Source organism: Scyliorhinus torazame, chromosome 10 (assembly GCF_047496885.1).
Source record: "Scyliorhinus torazame isolate Kashiwa2021f chromosome 10, sScyTor2.1, whole genome shotgun sequence".
Taxonomy (NCBI): Eukaryota; Metazoa; Chordata; class Chondrichthyes; order Carcharhiniformes; family Scyliorhinidae; genus Scyliorhinus; species Scyliorhinus torazame.
Window position 1 is genome coordinate 29,664,854 of NC_092716.1, and position 22,519 is coordinate 29,687,372.

Consider the following 22,519-nt stretch of genomic DNA (forward strand, 5'->3'; position numbering starts at 1 on the left):
GCTCGCCGGAACTCCCCGTTGTAGCACGAGATCAGAACACCATTTTAAATGCCGTCCTGACCTGCGAGGCCCCCAAAAGAATCCCCTCCCCCTCACCAACCCGAAAGCAACAAGGGAGGGTCCCCCTGTCCCCCCCATCCCCCAACACTGGGTAACCTTAGCCCCATCGCATGCGCTAACAATGTCAGCTTGGCACCTTGGCAGTGCCAGGCTGGCACCCAGGTGGCAGTGCCAGGGCAGCAGGCTGGCACTGTCAGGGTACTCATAGAATTTACAGTGCAGAAGGAGGCCATTCGGCCCATTGAGTCTGCACTGGCCCTTGGAAAGAGCACCCCATTTAAGCCCAAAGCTCCACCCTATCCCGGTGAGCCAGTAACCCCACCCAACCTTTTTTGGACACTAAGGGACAATTTAGCGTGGCCAATCCACCTAACCTCCACATTTTTGGACCGTGGGAGGAAACCGGAGCACCTGGAGGAAACCCACGCAGACACGAGGAGAACGTGCAGACTCCTCACAGACAGTGTCCCAAGCCGGGAATCGAACCTGAGACCCTGGAGCTGTGAAGCAACTGTGCTAACCACTATGCTACCATGCTGCCCCTACTCAGGTGGCATCAGCAGTGCCAGGACACCACCCCGTCCAAAGGGCCTGCAGTTGGGGGCCTCCGATCCCCTTGGAGACCCTCACGAGTGCCAATCCGTCTGGTCCCCATTTGTGGGGACCACTACCAAACGACGCTCGCTCGAGGTCCCCAAGGCGAAAGGATTGAATCCCAAAGCTTCCCAAAGTACCTTGGAAATCTGCAGGTTAGAGTAAGGCTTACTGCCTCGCTCTAATATGCAGATTTGCTAAAATGTGATCCTGCCCATTGTGGGCGAGATTCCCCTTGCAACGTCTCGTGAGGTTGCGTTGAATCTCGCAAAGCGTTGCGAGCTGGGTGGTTCCTGGGAGCAGGATCTCCCGGCTTTCACCGGCCACGCTACGCCGGCAAGCTGCTTTTCCGGTGCAGTGTGGCCGGAGGTTCGCGCCTATTGGATGTAAAATGAGCGGCTTTGGGTCAGGTAGGAAGCCAAAATGTTACAAATTCCAAAACACACATCAAGCCATGTTGAACCCATCTACTTCCGATTATAATTAAGGCAGAATGGGGGCCAAGTGTCTAATCCAATCTCATTTAAACCTTTTTAACAAAATACCTCAATTTAAATGATTATCATTTAAAATTTCTGTTGTCAGGCTTTCCTGAGCCTCAGGAAACAATGGACTGGATTCAGTCCTTATAATCTTTCTTGTAGGCCATGTGGTAAAAAGGTCTGGTATATACAGGGTTAATGTGGGACTGAGGCCACTGCCCACACAGTGATGTATGAAGGCAGATGGTCTAGATCCAGGGTCTGTACTGGGGTTGACTAAAGCCATGCTAAGATCTAGGATGGCGATAGCGTCATACCTGTATATTTGTATATTGTTACAAGTAGTTAATATAGACTTGCTGTTAACATACAGAAAATTATGAAGGCTTCTTTAACAGACACGCTCTACAACCAACACCATCCCAACATGAAGGCAGCTGTGGATCAAAAATCCTCATTCTCAGGGAAAAGGGACACCTTCACTGGATTCTGAACTTAAAGAAGTCACCAACTAAAGCTACAGACGCTGAGAAAATTCATCAGGAAAACTCTAGGGAGAAGAGCCTGGAAGATAAGGGCAGAGGTTTTACTGCAGCAGAAGACTTCACACAATCCCCTTGGGAGTCAAGCTTCAGCACGCAGAATTCATAGACTGCAGGGGCGAGCTTCATCCTTGTCATTTCCAGCATGCAGTCAGTCCTGCGAAGCCCTTTTACTAATTGAGTTAGAAGTGTCGTTTGAACGAAATCCGTCGCCAATCCCAATCCCCTGACTGCACGTGACCTCCGAGTTGGAAAGTAAAAAACAACTTAATAATTAACTTACTCAACTCTCAGACATGTCATGACTGTCCGAATCCTTAAACAGCAAGCCTGCGGTTCATTCAAATGTGTCACTGCTCGCAATGATGCACCGCTGATTGAATCAAATCAGCAGACCACCGATCCACACAGCCATTGTTGAAAATTATTTTTCCCAAAGTCTGCCGCTGCCGTTTTGCGAGGTCCATTACAAGTGGCAAGCGCAAACAATAAGCGACAAGCCATTTTTCTGCAGTGAATGTCGATGCTATCTCAGAAGGCTGTAAGCTTAACGCTATATCCAAACTTAAAATCTGCAACATGGATCAGTCTACAGTGGGCAAAACAGCTGGCTTGTAATGCAGAACAAGGCAGCAGCGTGGGTTCAATTCCCGTACCGGCCTCCCCGAACAGGCGCCGGAATGTGGCGACTTGGGGCTTTTCACAGTAACTTCACTGAAGCCTACTTGTGACAATATGTGATTATTATTATTATTATGGATCAGAATTCCACACTTCAAGCTCCACTGGGACTCACGCAAGACTCAGAGCAGCACAGAACTGGAGTCTTTGGAGATTAGGCTTTTAAGGTACAACAATTCTTCAGGATTATATTAAAAATCCAGAATCAGAACAAGTAAACAGACTTGGTTACTCAAAGAGCCAATTTTTTTTCTATTTATTCTGGCGAAGACAGAATTTTTTGCCCATCCCTAATTGCCCTTGAGAAGGTGGTGAGCTGTCTTCTTGAACCACTGCAGTCTCTATGGTGAAGGTACACCCACAGTGCTTTTAGGGAGGGAGTACAAGGATTTTGACCCAGTGACAGCGAAGGAGCGACGATATATTTGCAAGTCAGGAATGGCGAGTGGCTTGGAAAGGAGCTTCTGGGTGGTGGTGATCCCATGTGTCTGCTTCTTTTGATCCTTTGAGATGGCAGTGGCTGTAGGTTTGGAAGATGTTGTCTCAAGAGCCTTAGTGAATTCCTGTAGTGCATTTTGTAGATGATACGCACTGCCGCTACTGTGTGTCGGTGGTGGAGGGAGTGAATGTTCGTGGAAGGGTTGCCAATCAAATGGGCTGCCTTGACCTGGATGGTTTCAAACTTCTTCAATGTTGTTGGAGCTGCACTCATCCAGGTAAGTGGAGAATATTCCATCACACTCCAGATGCGTGACTTGCAGATTGTTGACAGGCTTTGTGGAGTCAGGAGGTGAGTTACTTGCCAGAGGATTCCTATCCTCTGATTTGCTCTTGTAGCCATAGTGTTTATATGGTTAGTCCAGTTTAATTTCTGGTCATTGGATTTCATAGTGGGAGATACAGCGATGGTAATGCCATTGAATGTCAAAGTTTGATGGCTATATTCTCTCGTTAGAGATAGTCATTGTCTGGCACTTGTGTGGTGCAAATGTTACTTGCCACTCATCTGCCCAAGCCTGGGTATTGTCCGGGTCTTGCTGCATTTGCAAATGGACTGCTTCAGTTTCTGAGGAGTCGCAAATGGTGCTGAGCGTTGTGTAATTATCAGACAACCTCTCCACTTCTGGCCTTGTGATGCAAGGAGGTAATTGATGAAGTGGCTGAAGATGGTTGGGCCTATGACACTACGCTGAAACATTCCTGCAGTGTTGACCAGGAACTAGGATGATTGACCTCCAACCACCAAAACCATCTTCCCTTCTGCCAGACATGGCCCTAACCAGCAGAGGATTCCCCCCCTAATTCATACAAACATACAAAATAAGAGCAGTAGTAGGCCATTTGAGCAGGCTCCACCATTCATTATGATCCTGTCTGATCATTCAACACAGTGACCTGTTCCAGCTCCTTGATGTCACACCGAGTCAAATGCTGCCTTGATGTCAAAGGCAGTCACTCTCACCTCACCTCTGGTGTCTAGCACTTTTGTCCATGTTTGAACCAAGGCTGTAATGAGGTCAGGAGCTGAGTGATTACTTGATTAGAAAAAATGTGCAGAGGAATGGGAAAAAGGCAGGGGAATGGCATTAATTCACAATGCTCATTTGGAGAACTGGTGCAGATCTGATGGACTGAATGACCTCCTTCTGCCCTTCTGCACCATAACGATTCTGTGAACATGATGAAGGGTTTCCTCAATCTAAAGACGGGACTTTGTTTGTTTTAGTGAGGACAGTGTGGTGGCCACGGGGGGTACCGGGGGTGGGGGGGGGGAAGGGTCAGTTCACTTGGGGGTGTGGGGCACCCAGGCAATCCGGGGCTGGGGAGATCCTGTGTGGGGGGTCAAGGGCCGATTTGCATTGGGGTTCGGGACCAATTAGCGGGGGCGGGGGTGGCTAGCCGTCCGTGGGACCTTGCTATTGGGCCATCCAATCAAGATGGCACCCCAATAGCGGGATTCCACGCCATGTATTAATTTGCATGGCATAGAACACTGAATTGCATCCCGCTTTACGACCGCAAGGGAGTCATAAAATTGGTGCAATTCAGCTCCGGCAGGAGGACAGTTTCCCAAACGGAGAATCCTGCCCTAGTACTTGGAGCTGGGAGATGGGGCAGTGAAAATGTTGTAAATGTTAATATTGTAATAGCAAAAAATGTGAGCAAAGCATTATGGTTGCAACAATAAGTATGTAACAAGTATAAGACTTATAACAATCTAAGACCTGAAGTAAACTAAAGTAACTATATCCATGGAATGAAGACTTGGAGAAAGGGGTAGTAGAAGGGTTTGATATGGAGGATTAATGAGGGATTGAGTGCAGTACCACCCACACAGTGATGTAAGAAAGCGCATGACCCAGACCTACTAGTGTGGCGTTGGCCAGAGGTATGTTAAGACCGAGGATAGAGCGAGCTCATAGCCTGTACCCTTTAGTGTATTTGTATATGGTTACAAGTAGTTAATAAAGATTTGTTAACATACAGAAGACTACACACATGTTCTGCAACCAAAAGCATCCCAACAGTCCACGAGAAAGGCATGTTTCATCCAGCCCAGGTTTTTATACCCTGGAAAACTCCAGAGCCATCATTTGTCGAATCTCTCATCTCCACAGCCGTTCCCCGACAACTCCATGGCCACTTATCTGCCAGGTACCCCCTAACCTTCTGTAATCACAGAGCTCCACCCACTATGATTTTGCTACTCAACTCCAACCGCATGATATCCCCATTGTCCCCAACTCCTCAATATCTCCCTTGTCCACTGTAATAACCTCAAGAATTGGCTCCACCAAATAACTTTGCAGGACAACAATTTATGACAATTTTGTACAACTATTTGCAGAGTGCTTTAAAACAGTCTTTTCCTATTCAGCTCGAGGGTCCAGCTACTGGGACATATCCCAAAGCTTCCCACTGAATTCCTGATTGGAATAATGGGTTACATGGCCCCTCCCTCAGAGAACCTCCCTTACAGAAGTTCACTACTGAAACTCCTCAATATCTCCCACATCCACCATTTCTTTTCTCTGCCTCCTGAAATCACTTCACCATCCAGCACATCCCTGCCACCACCAGCACTAAATTCCTCAGGGAGGCTGGCTGCCAGATATGGCAAATTAAAACTCCTGACATTTGGAGAAGCCATGTTTTGAAGTTTCCTAACTATGGGAGGAATAGTCCCAAAAAATGACTAAGTGTAATTTCAGGCGTGAAAATTTATGTGAACTGGGCAGGCTGTTCTGACATGATTCCAATCGCAATCTTCCCTCACTTCAGTCATTTTTTTGGATGGGGACATAATTTGCCCTGGTATTGAGAGGGGCATGGCCTAAACACGCCGGCAGGTTAGGCTCCTCAGAGATTGTGGTGCCATTTCTAAAGGGACAACCTCACCTCCCACCACCAAATGTTCGGGTCAGCCCCCCACTACACCACACAGGCATCAGGTTTTGGCGCCTCGACCGCTTTTCCTGATCCTCAATCTTTCCTTTCAGACTCCTCTGCATGGCGACAAACCTTGATATTTCCTTTTTCAGGGCGGCAATCGCCCTGGTCTGTTGAGGCCTCTTCTGTCTCCTTTATGGTGCTTTCCTGGGCTACCAGTCACCTCTCCGCCTTGTCTGGGGCCACCTGCATGGTCACCAGAGCTACCACGACTGCCACCCTGACCCCAGCCTGGATATTGGCTTTCATCTCCCCTCTATGTTCTCTCAGTTCCCTTGAGAGAAACATCCTCCAACCACCCCCTACTGAGGGAGTGGCTCCTTGTGCGGTGGGTCAGTCCTTCTGGCAATGGCGAGCCCCAAGTTTTGTACATCTGCAGGCTCAGCCATTTGCTTCCCCTGGCTTTTTCCACTTCTTGCGTCGACACGGCCTCTGGAGTGGCTGTTGTTCAGCATCTCCCTTCGTGTTGATGTTGGTTGAATTGCGGGGGGTGGATTTTCTTCCTTCGTATTAGCAGGCTATTTCGGATGAAGGAGCCTATTTTCGGGTTTGTACGAGGAGAGCCACCTATTGTGCATCTTCTCAGCACAACCGTGACCACACACCTGTTCACTTCAAAAGTGATTCATTTTCTGTAAAGAGCTTTGAGATTGAGAAAGGTACTGTTATTTGCAAGCTCTTCCTTGTCTTGTAGCAGTTGGTATTTAGAGCCGATTCCATTGCCTGGTAAATGGTGACTACTTTTTGAATTCACTGAGAAAAAGTGAGCCGTGAGAAGTCAATAAAGTCAGCATGCATGGAGAGAGTTTATCAAGAACGGGAGTGTGGTGAATATTGTCTTTAATGCATGATACTTATTGATTCGCTAGTCATTACGTTGCTAATAACTGTTTCTTATCCCTTTTGATGTGATTGTTTTGCAAATGTTGACTGTGCCACTTTGGCAATTGACTTTTCCCGAAAGTGGTGAACTATTAGCTCATTAATTGAGTCAGTTTGAAAGTACTGCCAGTTGGCTCTGCTTAGATTTGCTGATTTGTAAATTGTCACTGAGCTTGAATAGGCTGATCGATTTCAACCCACACCGCTTGATGGATTTGAGTAAGGTTGTGTAATAGAGAAGACCGCTTAGCTGTGATAAGCCAATGGTGTGAGAAGGTTACAGAGCAAACAAATGAGGCTTGGCCAGAATTGGCGTTTGGCAGTAAAATGCACACAGCTTGAAGTTTGTATTTATTTACTGTACTTTCTGAGTCCCTTTGGTACAACCAGACAGTGGAGTAATTATTCTGAAATACACTATGCGAGTTTCCAATAGCGATGAATTTCCCAGACACACTGTAGGTGTAAGAAGAGTCCCTGATAGATTTGTGGAAACTGAGTCAGTGAGCTCGTGAAACAGTCACTCCACGCAGTATGGCATGAGGAAGATTTTTAAAGGGTATATTGCAGGGAGCTGATACACATCGTGATACAGGGCGGCATGGTGACTTAGTGGTTAGCACTGCTGCCGCACAGCTCCAGGGACCTGGGTTCAATTCCGACTTGGGTGACTGTATGTGTGGAATTAGAACGTTCTTCCCGTGTTTGTGTGTGTTTCCTCTGGGAGCTGCAGTTTCCTCCCACAGTCCAAAGATGTGCAGGTTAGGTGGATTGGCCATGATAAATTGTCCCTTAGTGTCCAGGGATGTGTAGGTTAGGTAGGGTTACAGAGATATGTTCTGCAACCAAAACCATCCCAACAGGCCAGGCGTGGGCCTAGGTAGGGTTTCTCTTTCAGAAGGTTGGTTCAGACTCAATGAGCCAAATGGCCTCTTTCTGCACTGTATGGATTCTATGATTCTATGTGGGCAGAAGGGAAGAATGAGGCTGAGGAAAAGGAAACAAGGGTTCATTGGGCTAGTTAGAGGCAGCATACTATCTGAAATATAGTCTGAAGATATACGAAGCTAGATACCTATGATGAAAGCAAGGACAGAAACATGGGGTAGGGAAACCATGCAAAATGCTACAACATCCAATGAACAAAGTTTTCGATGAATGATAAAATTGATAGGGTGTGGTGTTAGCGGGATTCTAGCATTACAGGAATAGAAAATCTTTCTAACATCCGCAACTACATCTGCAATGCCTCATTTCCATTGCAGTGGCCAAATAATGACCAGTTCAGAGGCATTTTCCACCTAGATTCAATTCCTAGGCTGGTGTGAGGAGGTCAGGGGCAGGGGCGAAGCCTGAGAATTATCCTGCTCAGTCCTCGGGCAGGAAGAGAAGGGAGAATGGCTCTATCTAAAGCTTCTTATCAACATTGGGCGACCCCTCCAAAGTCTGGCTCCAGTGGATGTTCCATGTCACCCCTTTCCCAGACGCTCCATCAACCCATGCACCTCCCCCACCCCCTCCTCAATTGTCCCAGGCCCTACCTCTGCGCCCCATCCTGAGAACCCCCACACTTACCTAGTCTTATTAGGCCCAGTCTTGTCCACTGCAGCTTCTGTGACTGCTGGCCAATCAGAATGGTTGGTGTAATGTTCTTGTTGGATGGCCTGATTTATAACAAGAACACTTATAGCTAAAGTTACAAACAATTCATTAACTTTAACAGTGGGTAAACTATATACAAGACAACAGATGAAAAACAGTAAAATCATGCGAAGCAACCTTTCTTCAACTCCCTCCAGCCAGTCTAAGGTCAGCTGACTTTAACATTCACTTATATAGAACATAGAACGGTACAGCAAAGTACAGGCCCTTCAGCCCACGATGTTGTGCCGACCATTTATCCTAATCTAACATCAACCTAACCTACACCCCTTCAATTTACTGCTGTCCATGTGCCTGTCTAATACTAGTGAGACTCCTAGTGGTCAGTCGGTGAACTACAACACCTGCAGCTGGCAGCTCTCTCAGGCCGGACTTCTTCCCGACTGAGGAGCAGAAGTCCTGTCTCCAGCCAATCAAGACACGTTGCAGTGTCGAATGGTCCTGGGGCAGCCAGTGTCGGCGACGATGCATTTGCCACCGACGCCTCGGGTAGCAGGAAGGGAAACCCTGCCACCCTAAAGAATCCTGGCCAATAAGTAATTGATATATTTCCCATTAGGAAACAAGACATATCCAGAGGAACTAAACAACTTTCGCGTATGCACCTTATTTACTTTATCGAGTTGCTGTCAAATAGAGCTGCTGCCATTGACTGCACCAAAAGGGGCGATCGGAGCAGTCACTGAGCCCAATATTGCAAAAAAAAACCTGAATTCACCTTCTGAAGATCTAACCAATCACACAGGATGCCTGAATTTCAACTTTGAATTTTAACTTGGGTTTCGTAACTGCATTCACCCTGGACCCTGGACTCACACTGCCCTTAGCCAGCTCGACCAATAGCATTTGAAGTTAACATATTGCACAAACAAAGGCAACATTCATTTAAAGAAAGTGAAAGTAAAAATTATTTGCAACTACAACAACGATTAGGTTTCACAGAAGGGGACTGCCGGTACTATGCTTCAGAGCTGCGTTAGAGGTACAAGGAGGATTAGTGTTCTTGGATAAATCTTCCTGCAACCTTTGATGTCTTCCGAAAGGATTTTCTTTGTGGCGCATTCATAATCCAGCACCTTGACATCAAAGCTGACAACCTCTTCAACTGCCAAGCGAAACCTCTCCGATTTACCTGAAAAAAGTGTGAGACTGCACAGGAGGATTTAAAATTCAAAGAAAAATTCAAGCAGAGTGTGAGACACGAACATGTTCCAAAGCACTCCATTGCTTTTTAAGTACCTCGGGATCTGCTGAGGTTGTGAAGGGTGCATTGTGAATGCAAATCTCTCCTTCGTGTTAATTCTAAAATTACACTCTCTTCTTTTACATCCCCCTACCAGGGAAATTGTTTTCTGCATCCAACCTGGATAATCCAATTATCATTTTCAACACTTAAATTAGATCACCCCACAACTGTTTAAACTCAAGGAAATGCAAGGTGGCTGACCTCATAATTCAACGCTCCACTTTTAAGTCATTTCATATAATAATCTTTATCAGTGTCACAAGTAAGCTTACATTTTCTTTTAACAAACAATTTGATAGAGGTATTTTAGGCATATAGAACAGTACAAAAAAAAGTCAAGACACAAATTAAACATAGTGCAAACCACGGCTCTGTTCACGCAAGGACCTGCCTCAATATCCCCCTACTCTACTCTACCCTAGCCCCCCCGCCCCCCTCCCCCCACCCCCCTTGCTGACGCATGCTCCTCTGCGAAGAAGTCAATAAATGGCTGCTACCTTCGGGCGAACCCTAGTAGCGAACCTCTCAAGGTGAACTTGACTTTCTCTAGGCCAAGAAAGCTCGCCATGTCCGATAGCCATACCTCAGCCCTCGGGGGCTTTGAGTCCCTCCATGCTAACAGTATTTGTCACCGGGCTACCAGGGAATCAAAGGCCAGAACGTCGGCCTCTCTCTCTTCCTGGACTCCCGGGTCCTCCGAAACCCCAAAGATTGCCACCACAGGGCTCATTACCACCCCAATTTTCAATACCCGGGACATGACATCTGCGAATCCCTGTCAATACCCCCTGAGTTCAGGGCATGGCCAGAACATGTGCACATGGTTAGCCGGCCCTCCGGCGCATCGAGCACGCTTGTTCTCCAGCCCGAAGAATTTGCTCATCCGGGCCACCGTCATGTGGGCCCGGTGCACGACCTTAAACTGGATCAGGCTGAGCCTGGCGCATGTTGCGGTCATGTTTACTCTGCTCAGGGCTTCTGCCCAGACACCGTCCTCCATCGCCCCCCCAGAGTTCCTCTTCCCTCTTAAGCTTCAGGTCCTCGGTCTGCGTATCCTCCGCTCCCATTAGTTCCTTGTAGACGTCTGAGACTCTACCCTCTCCCAGGGGACAGGAACAAATCCCACCATGGGAGCTGAAGCAATCGAAATTCAATTAATTAACCAGTCTGGAATTGAAAGCTAGTCTCAGTTACGGTGACCATGAAACCATCATCGCTAGTCGTAAAAAACTATTTGGTTCTTGAGCGCCCTTCAGAGAGGTATACCTGCCATCCTTAAGTCTGACTTGAATGTTACTCCAGACCCATTGCAATCTGGTTGACTGTGAAATAGCCTATCTTGCCACTCAGGTGTACTAAATCGCAACAAAAAGACTGCAGCAGTTCAAGAAGGCAACTAACCACCACCTCATCAAAAGCAATTAGGGATGGGCAACAAAGGCTGACCTTGCCCATATCCCATGAACGAATAAGGAAGAAAGAACCTTGGTTCGACCACAGAGACCACATAGATCTGGTTTTCTATTATAAAAGGGATATGGAAATAATGGAGGAGGTGAAGAAAAGAACTAAGAACTACAAAGATTGAAAGTCCTGTGGCTCTTTTCCATAGTAAAGAAAAGGCTGAAGGCTGTCCACGTGGAGAATATGATCATGAAAGAGTTTGTTAGGATAGGTGTGGAGAAAATGTTTCCATTCATTGTGGGGAGACAAAACTACAGGTCATTATAGTCACTAATACATTCAGTAGCAAATTCAGGAGAAACATTGTTACCCTGACAAAGGTTCGAAAATTGAGTTACTCTTCATAGGATTCCCAGCCTCTGACCTGCTCTTGTAGCCACAGTATTTACATGGCTAGTCCAGTTCAATTTCTGGTCAATGGTAACCCCCAGGATGTTGATAGTGGGGGATTGAGTGATGTAATGACACTGAATGTCAAGTGGAGATGTTAGATTCCCTCTTGTTGGAGATAGACAATTGTGTGATGTGAATGTTACTCACCTGACATAGTCATGCTTACCGAATCATAATTTATATCCAATGTCCCAGGCTCCTCCATCGCCATGCTTGGACATGTCCTGTCCCACCAGCAGGACCCACCCAGAAGTGTTGGCACACTGTTATATACTCAGGAGGAAGTGGCCCTGAGAGTTCTCAACATTGACTCCAGATCTCATGAAGTCCCACGGCATGAGGTAAAACACAGATAAGCAAACCTTCTCCTGATTAACATCTACGTACTTCTCTGAGCTAGTGTGCCAGCACTCCTCCATGCTTAAAACCTCTTGGAAGAAGCATTGACGCTAGCAAGGACACAGAATGTACACTGGGTTGGGGGCGTCAATGTTCCTCACCAAGAATGACACGTAGCACAATTACAGATAGTAATTACTGAATCCTGAAGGTCATATTCACCACCAGACCGGAACTGCAACCTCCCGCCCGTCCACCCCCCACGCTCCCAAACCCTCAATTCCCCAACCGGGCACAGCCCACCCGACTCTACCGCCCCCTCCCCACCACCTCCCAACTTCTTCCATGGCACCCCATGGGACAGGGGCTCAATCCCTTCAAACTGCGGGAGTCCAGGCTCTAAAGACAGATACAGAGTTGGGAAGGGGAGAGGGAGAGACAGACACGGTGGGAAAGCAGAAATAAATAGATTGAGCAGAGGTGGTAAGGGGAGAGAGAGGTAGCGTGGGAAAGAAAAGCTAGCAAAATGTTGAGCTGAGTTTCAGGAATGCTGTGAGTGAGACACAGAAGTTGTGCGACTCAGAGGTCTTGTTTGGGTGATTCAGCGTTATCTAATTTCAAAGTATACGGCACTTCTGTTATTGTCAGCCATTTATTTTATTTTACATGTTATTCCAGCCAGGAAAGGGCAGTGCTGTACATTTTGAATTTGTACGTTGTTTTTTTCTGGGCAAGAAATATCTGAAGGAACCTAACACTACCTTTAACATTAATTTTGTTGGAAATCCATGATTCACATAGCGCTGTTTCACTTAAACTTGTGATTTTCAAGAGCGCAACCACGACTTTAAGTGAGGACTTACTGTATCGGAGCGACAAATATTTTGTTCAAGTCCCTGTAATAGGATTGTAAATGAACATTTTGATAACGCAGAGGCCGAGGGGTACCAACTCAGCTATGCCTGCTAATACATTTATTCAATTCTACTTAAGAATATTCAACAGCAGAGGTGTTCACTAGAAAAGAAAATCAAATTGCTGTAGCTTTAGAAGTCCAAGCCAGTGTTTTAGGTTGGTTTTGATTAGAAAATGGTTTACAGCCAAGAAAAGAAAAAAATAGATTAAACTTTTGGGCAAGTTATGCGTTAATCTCGTAACAAAGCACACAAATCATTGTAAACCAATTCTAGCAGTCATCTTTTGAGATATTCTCTGTGACCATCTATTGTATGACGTGCCACTCAAGGGTAATGGAATTACACATGCTGTTTGCAAATGATTTCTGTGGCTGGAAAACTGTATTATAGATCTTTTGTTTCCCCAAAATATCCAGGCTATTCAGTCATTTATTTCCTGATCATGTTACTGTTACTGCGTGACAGCCACCTGGGGAAAGAAGTTATGTGATTTATTGAACTACTTTCCTTCAGAAAATGCAGTATCGTACAAATAAAACGCTGAGGTCTGTGCTGAAGTTTGAACATTAAATTCACAAAAGGAGAATCTAACACTGAGATCCTTCATGCTCAATTTAATTGTCCAGATTTTAAAATATTCGCGCGATTTAATGGGAAAGGTTCCAAGTGTGGTTGCGAGCGGGAAAGTGATTCCCAACCCTCGGCCTGGCAGGGCCCTCACCACTATAAAACATTGATTGCCTCACTTAACGAGGTTCCTCGAGATTCACGCTGGAAATCATGGTTCGCCAGCCAATTAGCCGGGACCGCGCTCGCCAGCCACCCACTAACAAGTGACAGCGGTGTCATGATATGCAGACATGCAGATAATGATATACAGACAGGCACAGACAGGCAGCTAATGAACACAGAACAGGACACTCAGGGGTGATATCTCACTATAAAAGGCACAAGGCACTCACACTACGTCTCTTTCCACTGATGAACATTTACAGAGTGAGTCAGGGTGTATGTACAGTATCACACCTCCAGCACGTGGCTAAGAGCTAGTCTGGTTCAGTCAGACAGAGTAACCACACTTAGGTTAGCAGAGAGTCAAACTCATAGAAAACTGTGCTAAATGTGCTACTGGTTCAATAAATCAGATTGAACTAACTTCAAGGTTTGGAGTATCTTTTGGTTAAAGCTGCATCCAGTTGCAGCCTGTGTTATCCCAGAGTACAGAACACATCATGCTACCAGGAGACTGCTTAATCTAGGTGGTTTACCTCAGTCCGTTCCGTGAAGACCAGCGAATGTATCCCGGCACCATGGAGAAGATTCAGGCTCATCACCAGCTCAGGACCTCCAGCAATCTCAGTGCCAACTGGCGGACATTCAAGCAAAAGTTTTTGCTGTACATCGAAGCTTCAGACCTCGTGGGTGCATCTGATGCAAGGAAGATCGCGCTTCTCCTCTCAACAGCGGATGATCAAGACATCAAACTCTTCAGCTCTTTTCACTTCACCGAAGGCCAGGACAAGACAAAATTTCAGACCATCCTGGACAAGTTTGACAGTCACTGTGAAATGGACACCAATGAAATCTTCAAGCGCTACATATTCAAACAGCATCTACAAGGTAAAGATGAATCTTTCAACTCCTTCTTAACTCACCTCTGCTAGCGCTGTCCTGCAACTTTGGTGATATTGCTGACTCCATGATCAGAGACCAAATCGTTTTTGGAGTTCTCTCTGATCCTCTGAGAGAGCAGCTACTGAAAATCAAGCATATGACCCTGCCAGTCGTGATTGAAACACGCACAGTGCATGAGCACGCCAAAAATCACGATGCCCAGTACAAGTCGGCTGAAAATGAGAAACTTGCCTCCCACGAGGCAGAGAGTGTGCAGGCCATCTCCCGGAAGCAGTGCCTCAGCATTGGTGAAAGCGGCTATTTCGTGAGCTTTTTCCGAGGCCCCACGCATGCACAATGCGAACGGAATAACGAAGCGGCTGACACCCGCACTGCGCATGTGTGACGACGCGCGGAGCGTCAGGACGCTGACATCATGCCGTGTTCGAACTGCGGGAGCACCCACTTAAAGAAACACTGCCCTGCAAGAGGCAGGCAATGTTTAAACTGCGGGAAGCCTGGACACTATGCAGCCTGGTCTGCATCACCAGTCAGGGGCCAGTGCTCCCAATTCTGATGACGGCACGTTCAGAGTGTGCAACAACAATTACAGGATTCTGATCCTGGCAGCACAACAGACCCAAAGGAAGAATGCCTGGACTCCGCCTACTGTGTGGGCATCATTACCAAATGTGAATATGCCACATCCAACTCATCACAAATTCAGTCCATCCTCGCTGTGGATTCTGCGGACAAATGGCATGCGGGTATGCGGGTCAAACACTGCTCCATCCAGTTTAAGCTGGACACAGATGCTTCCACCAACCTCCTCTCACAGGCAGATTTCAAAGGCATCAAGAAGCTCCCCAAGGTCCTTCCAGCAGCCTGCAGGCTCCTGGACTACAGCGGAAATGCCATCACGGCACTGGGATCCTGCCATCTACTAGTCTCCAACCGGTTACGTTTTGAAATTGTCAAGCCAGACAGGGCATTCCTACTTGGCGCGCATGCCTGCAAGCAGCTGAACCTCGTGCAGCGGGTTTACACAACAACATCCGCCAATGTGGATCTTCAGACCAGCATTGACAACATCCTCGCTCAGTATCCGGATGTGTTTGACGTGATGTGCACGCTGCCATATCGATACAAGATTCTGCTACAACCTGATGCCAAGCCAGTGGTCCACGCACCACGCCGGGTCCCGGCTCCGCTGAGGGAGCGCCTGAAGGCACAGCTCAAGCATCTTCAGCAACAAGGCATCATTTCCAAGATAACCAAACCGACTGACTGGGTCAGCTCGATGGTATGTGTTAGAAAGTCTACGGGAGACCTGCGCATCTGCATTGATTCCAAGGATCTCAACCAGAATATAATGCGTGAACACTACCCCATCCCGAAGCAGAAGGAACTCACCAGTGAGATGGCACACGCACGTTTTTTCACCAAGTTAGATGCGTCACATGGATTTTGGCAAATCCAGCTGGATGAGTCCAGCAGAAGGCTCTGCACCTTCAACACACCGTTTGGCAGATACTGCTCTAATCGTATGCTATTTGGCATTGTCTCGGCATCGGAGATCTTCCATCGCATCAGGGAGCAGGTGATGGAGGGCATTGAAGGGGTTTGTGTGTACGTGGACGACATCATCATATGGTCCACGACTCCTGAAGAACATGTTTCCCGTCTCCAGCAGGTATTCCGCCGTGTATATGCCAATGGCCTAAAGCTGAACAGGTCCAAATGTTGCTTTGGCATGTCGACACTCAAGTTCCTAGGTGACCAGATCGCTCAGCAGGGTGTGCGCCTGGACACAGACAAGGTCAAGGCCATCAAAGCCATGAAGGTCCCTGAAGACAAGAAGACGGTGTTGCGCTTCCTGGGCATGGTCAATTTTCTGGGCAAGTTCACCCCAAACATGGCCTCACACACCATGGCCCTACGAAACCTGGTGAAAAAGTCCACTGCCTGTAAGTGGAAGGCAGCACATCAGGCAGAGTGGTTGGAGCTGAAAGCCAAGCTCACCACTGCACCCGTCTTGGCATTTATCAACCCAGACAGGGAGACAAAGATCTCAACAGATACGAGCCAGGATGGCATCGGTGCGGTGCTGCTTCAACGCGATGATACTTCATCCTGGGCACCGGTAGCCTACGCATCGAGGGCAATGACGCCCACCGAAACAAGGTATATGCAAATAGAGAAGGAATGCCTGGGTCTTCTCACTGGCATTCTCAAGTTTCATGACTATGTCTACGGCCTGCCGACATTCACTGTCGAGACGGATCATAGGCCTCTGGTCCACATCATTCACAAGGACCTAAATGACATGATGCCTCAGTTGCAGCGCATCCTCCTCAAACTCAGAAGGTACGACTTTGACTTAGTGTGCATGCCTGGCAAGGAGCTCATCATCGCTGATGCATTGTCCTGCTCCATCACCTTGCCTAGTGAACCGCTGGAAATCATCCGGCAGATTGAATCACAGGTGCAGCTGTGTGCTAGCACCCTCCCGGCGTCTGATGAGAAGGTGGATCGTATCCGCGAGGAGACAGCCAAAGACCCCCTCTTGCAGCATGTCATGCACCACCTCGCCAATGGCTGGCAGAAAGGACAGTGCCCTCAATTCTACAATGTAAAGGACGACCTGACGGTGATTGATGGTATCCTCCTCAAGCTGGACCGGATTGTCATTCCACTTGGTTTCCAGAGCCTGGTGCTCCACCAATTCCATGAGGGACACCTGGGTGTCGAGAAGTGCAGACGCAGAGCCAGGCAGGCTGTCTACTGGCCCAGTATTAGCCAGGACGTCTCGAACATGGTCCTCAACTGTATGACCTGTCAACGCTTCCAGCCAGCGCAGAGCAAGGAGACACTCCAGCAGCATGAAATCAAGACCTCCCCGTGGTCCAAGGTTGAGATCGACCTCTTTCGTGGGAATGGTCGTGACTACATGTTGATTATTGACTATTTCTCCAACTACCCTGAATCGTGAAGCTCTCAGACCTCACATCTCGGACCGTCATCAAGGCCGATAAGGAGACATTCTCCAGGCATGGTATCCCACTCACTGTCATGAGTGACAATGGCCTGTGCTTCAGCAGCCACGAGTGGTCTATGTTTGCCAAGTCATACCATTTCAAACATGTCACTTCCAGCCCACACTATCCGCAGTCCAATGGGGAGGTTGAAAAATGGGTGCACATTGTGAAACAACTCATCTGCAAGGCCGCGGATTCTGCTTCTGACATCTACCTCGCGCTGCTTGCGTACAGGGCAACCCTGTTATCCACTGGCATGTCGCCGGCTCAACTCCTGATGAACAGGGACCTGCGAACGACACTTCCAGCCATACACTTGCCCAACCTGGATCACCTCCCGGTGCTGCAGAAGGTGCAGCAGCTCCAAAACCAGCAAAAGCAGGGCTATGATGCTCATGCCACCGATTTGCCTGTGTTATCCCCGGCAGACACTGTCAGGATCAAGATATCGAATGGTGGCTGGTCTGCTCCAGCTGTCGTTGTTCGACAGGCTGCGCCCCGCTCGTATGTTGTACGTATGGCTGATGGTTCTGTTGTGCGACGAAACAGACGGGCACTGCGCAAAGTTGCCTGCTCGCAATCGCTTTCTTCTCCGTTTCCGTCTGTTGTTTTGCCACCTCCTGATACCTCGAACTACGAGGCCACCAGTCAGGCTTCCATTCCGCCTGTCAAGGCGCTTTCGTCCCCACCACCACCTCTCCGGCGGTCGACAAGGATCAGACGCAAGCCCCAGAGACTGGATTTATGAACATTTGTTTTGTTTCTCTGTTCTGTTTTCTCACATTAGACAGCAGTCTTCACATGTAAATACGTTCACATATGCCGCCGCTTGTAAATATGTTAATATGCCACCACATGTAAGTACGTTCCCATATGCCAACAAAACATTTAAAAAAGGGGGAGATGTCATGATATGCAGACATGCAGATAATGATATTCAGACAGGCACAGACAGGCAGCTAATGAACACAGAGAACAGGACATGACCAATGAGCAGGCAGGACACTCAGGGGTGGTATCTCACTATAAAAGGCACGAGGCATTCACACTCCGCCTCTTTCCACTGATGAACACCTACAGAGTGAGTCAGGGTGTATGTACAGTATCACACCTCCAGCACATGGCTAAGTGCTAGTCTGGTTTAGAGTAACCACACTTAGGTTAGCAGAGAGTCGAGCTCATAGAGAACTGTGCTAACTGTGCTCCTGGTTCAATAAATCAGATTGAATTAACTTCAAGGTCCGGAGTATCTTTTGATTAAAAGCTGCGTCCAGTTGCAGCCTGTGTTATCCCAGATAACGCATCAACCGGCACTTAAACCACTCCTGTACAGCCAACCCCACTCCACTCGCAGCCATGCCACCATGGAGACCAGCCCCAAGCTCTGGTGATGCTGACCTGGGACGACTGTTTGACGCGGTGGAGGCCAGATGGGAAACCCTGTTCCCCCGCGGGTCCAGGAGGGTCAGCCACAGGGCAGCCACTACCGCCAGGGAAGGAAGTGGTAGCAGCTGCCAGCTCAGGGAGTGTGACCAATAGGACCAGCGGCCAGTGCCGTAAGAAGATCAACTACCTCAACCGGGCCGCCGGGGTGAGTTCGCAACGGACCGCGACCCCCCTCCACATACTCTTCCCCCCCCTATACTCGCCACCTGCCCCCCCCAGGGACCACCCCTCCAAGTCCCCTCCCACAACTCCCAAGCCCCCCCCCCCCCCCCCCCCGCGAGTAACGACGAGTGTGGCTAGCGATGCTCCCTCTGTGTCTCCAGACTCCCTGAGGTAACAGTGTCACATGGTTGTTCTCTACTGCCACCTGCAGGTTGGAGGTTGTATCCAGCACTATTTACATGATTGCTTAAGTTTATCATCACAGTGAGGATCCACTGCCCTTCACCCAGATGAACTGTCAAACATGAGTTGTTAATGCCATACAGACTGACCTATCGATCCCACTGACCACATGTCCATTCTCCCGCAGGGCCTCCAGCTGATGGTGCCGGACCATCCAGGGTTACCACCCCGTCCATAGCCGATTGGAGGAGTTCCAGAGGCTACGGGTGCAGGAGATGGCGCCGGCAATGAGTGGCACCGAGGCCAACACTGCTAGGGTGACAACTGCAGTGGAGAACCTGATGCATTATGTCAGAAGCATGAGTCGAGGTATCCAAGGTGTGGCTCAGTCAGTGACGGCAATGACTGAGGGCCTCAGTAGGATGTCTGACTCGCTGGGAGACGTGACCCAGTACCAGGTGGATCTTGATGAGGCGCTAAGAGCGTGACCCAGTCCCAGATGGGAATAGCTGAGGTGTTGCGGTTCTTGTCTCAGTCACAGGTGGGCATTGCCGAAGCACTGCAGAGCATCTCCCAGTCACTGCGGCACATCGTAGAGGGCATTGACACTATGGTGCAGACATTGGGGAGCCATCAGGGCTGGCAGAGCCAGGTGACACACGGGCAGCCGGGGATCGAACCACCTGCCCCTCCGCTCCGAGATGAACCCAAGGGTCCTATGGGCACCGACCGGGAGGAGAGGGCGCTGGATGCCAACTTGGACCCATCCCACAGACTGGCGACGGTGGCCATCAGCTCCCTCGAATTCTGCCCCCCTGACAACGTCGTGTCTCGCGGTCAGCACCCAGAAAAGGATGGCAAGGCGGGCCATGTGCTGCCGGCAAGTGCGTCAGGACCCTTCGACCCCAGAGGATGCTCCCCAGGAATGAGGTAAGCAGCTGGTTGCTTCCACCTCAGGTGTTCATCATGGGGATACACCTAGATGCAGCGGTAGAGCAAGGAAGGCTAAGCATGTTGAGGATCACTGAGAGATCGCTCGCTTAAGCGCAATATGGCCTTTCAATCACACCCATAGTGTAGCTCAGCATTTCTCATCAAAATGATTTACATGGGGGAGATCTTCATGGAGAATTTACCAAAGTGACATTCACTGAACTCTGCAGCTAAAATGAAGGCAGTCCTGTGGTGCAGTGGCAGTGTTCCTACCTCTGGCTCATAAACTCTGGGTTCAAGTTCCACTTTAGCACTTGATGGCACACAGAGATTGGGTTAATATTGTGAACAAATAGGTTGACCACCAGCATGGAAATCCTTCTGATGAGCCTGGTGGCAGACGGTAAGAGCGTAAGAGTTTCCTAGTCAGCCGTACTGCAGAAGGCAGCGACAAACCATAGCAGTACTTTGCCAAATTTAATCGGGGACCAATCCAATTGAAGTGCATAGCGGCCAACATCCTCTGAGGACACGGTACTTGAAGGAAGAGGAGTAACTATAATAAACCAGATTATTTAACCTCCAAAGATTTTTTTAAAATGTATCAGCAAAAAGTCTTAACTTGAACGATTTATGATGGTATTAGATGTTTGTTTCCATTTTCAATGCTGTGCAAGAGTTTCCTGTTATTTTTATTCTTTTAGCTTGGTTTTCTGTATACTGGCTTTTAGTTTTCCCATGGATGATATAATTCGTAAAAATCAAGGGGAACTTGGAAATAGCATGGTGGAGAAAGTTGCCATTGGTACGCAGATCTGAGTAGACAATGATGGATAGAGTTCATCAGGAGAGCTCAGAGAGCACATGAAGCTATTAGGTCAGAATTCCTAATATTAGGACAGGTTGATCAATCTTGGCAGGGAGGGTCCAGACAGAAGACCAGTCGAGCATGTGAGACGCTGAAAATCTTTATTTTAATGACCTGTGACATACTAGCTTTCGATTGTTAAGTTGTTAGAAGGTGGTGAAAGAACTGCGTGGTTGGGTTACTTCGCAAATGCACATTTGACCTTTGCATTGTATTCTGCTTTGATAGGAGATCGTAGCAGAAAACATCTTTCAGTGTAAAGGGAAACAGTTGCCTCATACAAGAATTTCAACAGCAGTTTCAACAACATTACGGGCATTTGGCAGCAAATGACTTTCAAGTCATATGGCTTGTTCAAAATCATATTCATATTTCTATTCTACTTATTTCAGGCTACCTTACTTATGAACCCACATTGACCCTACAGTAATACAACAACCCTGACACACACTTAATTACTGGCCACAAACAGAATTGCTGACAATGAAAGTCATATATTCTAATCTGGCAGTGATTTCCCTTAAAGTGGGAAGACCAAGAATCCTGATTCATATGTTGTTCAGAACTCTGCATAGTTGAGCAGTAAGATCCAACAACAATATTTTTGTCACTGAGTTCACTCTACGGGATTGCAGAATCGTTACAGAGCAGGAGGAGGCCATTCGGCCCATCATGTCCACACCGGCTCTCCAAATGAGCATCAGGACTTAGTGCCACCCCACTTCCCTTTTCCCCGTACCACTGCACATTGTTTCTCTTCAAATAATCATCTAATGTCCTCTTGAATGCCTCGATTGAACCTGCCTCCACCACACTTGCAGCCAGTGCATTCCAGACCCAAAACACCTGTTGTGAGAAAAAGTTTTCTCTCACATTTCTTTCTTTTACAAATCACTTCAAATCTTTATCCTGTCGTTCTTGATCCTTTACTGAACAGTTTTTCCTTATCTACTCTGTCCAGCCCTCTCATGATTTTGAACATCTCTAAGAAATCTCCTCTTAGCTTTCTTCTCTCCAAGGAGAATAGTCCCAACCTCTCCAATCTATCCTCGTAACTGAAGTTTCTCATCCCTGGAACCATTCTTGCAAACCTCTTCTACACTCTTCCCAATACATTCACATCCTTCCTCTAGTGTGGCTGTGCTATACGCTAGTGATTGATTTAGTTTTATGGTACAGCATATTTGTAAAAACTCCAAAGAAATTATAAGTTAACAGATTTTTCATTGTAAATTTTAAGGGACTCGTTATTTTGTTCACAGTACATCTTTCGTGTCAACTCTGACAGTAAGTCATTACAGAAGTTTAATGTATGTTTCTATGATAACAGTGCTACCTTCAATAGACAGCTGGACCTTTGCAGTGATCAATTAGGTGTACATAAGAGTAAAGGACAAGAAGTGATCAGCAAGGGCACATAAGTAGTGATGAATCACTCTCACTCTTTAGTGCTGGTTTGCCTTGAGATATTGGGCTGGAATGTCATTGCGCGATACCGCGAATGCACTGCTTCACTTGCTGGGGTGTCATTTACAATGATGTTCTCCCAATCTCCTGCTTTGA

The 22,519-nt window shown here is 47.7% G+C and overlaps 1 long non-coding RNA gene across 1 annotated transcript; it reads left to right on the plus strand.

Annotated features, from left to right (window-relative positions):
- Window positions 1-1,919: 1,919 nt before the first annotated feature.
- On the plus strand, window positions 1,920-20,627 carry LOC140384808 (uncharacterized). Its single transcript, XR_011933143.1, has 3 exons — window positions 1,920-3,075; window positions 11,652-11,797; window positions 19,343-20,627. It is a non-coding gene; the product is annotated as an uncharacterized lncRNA (long non-coding RNA).
- The last annotated feature ends 1,892 nt before the right edge of the window (window positions 20,628-22,519 follow it).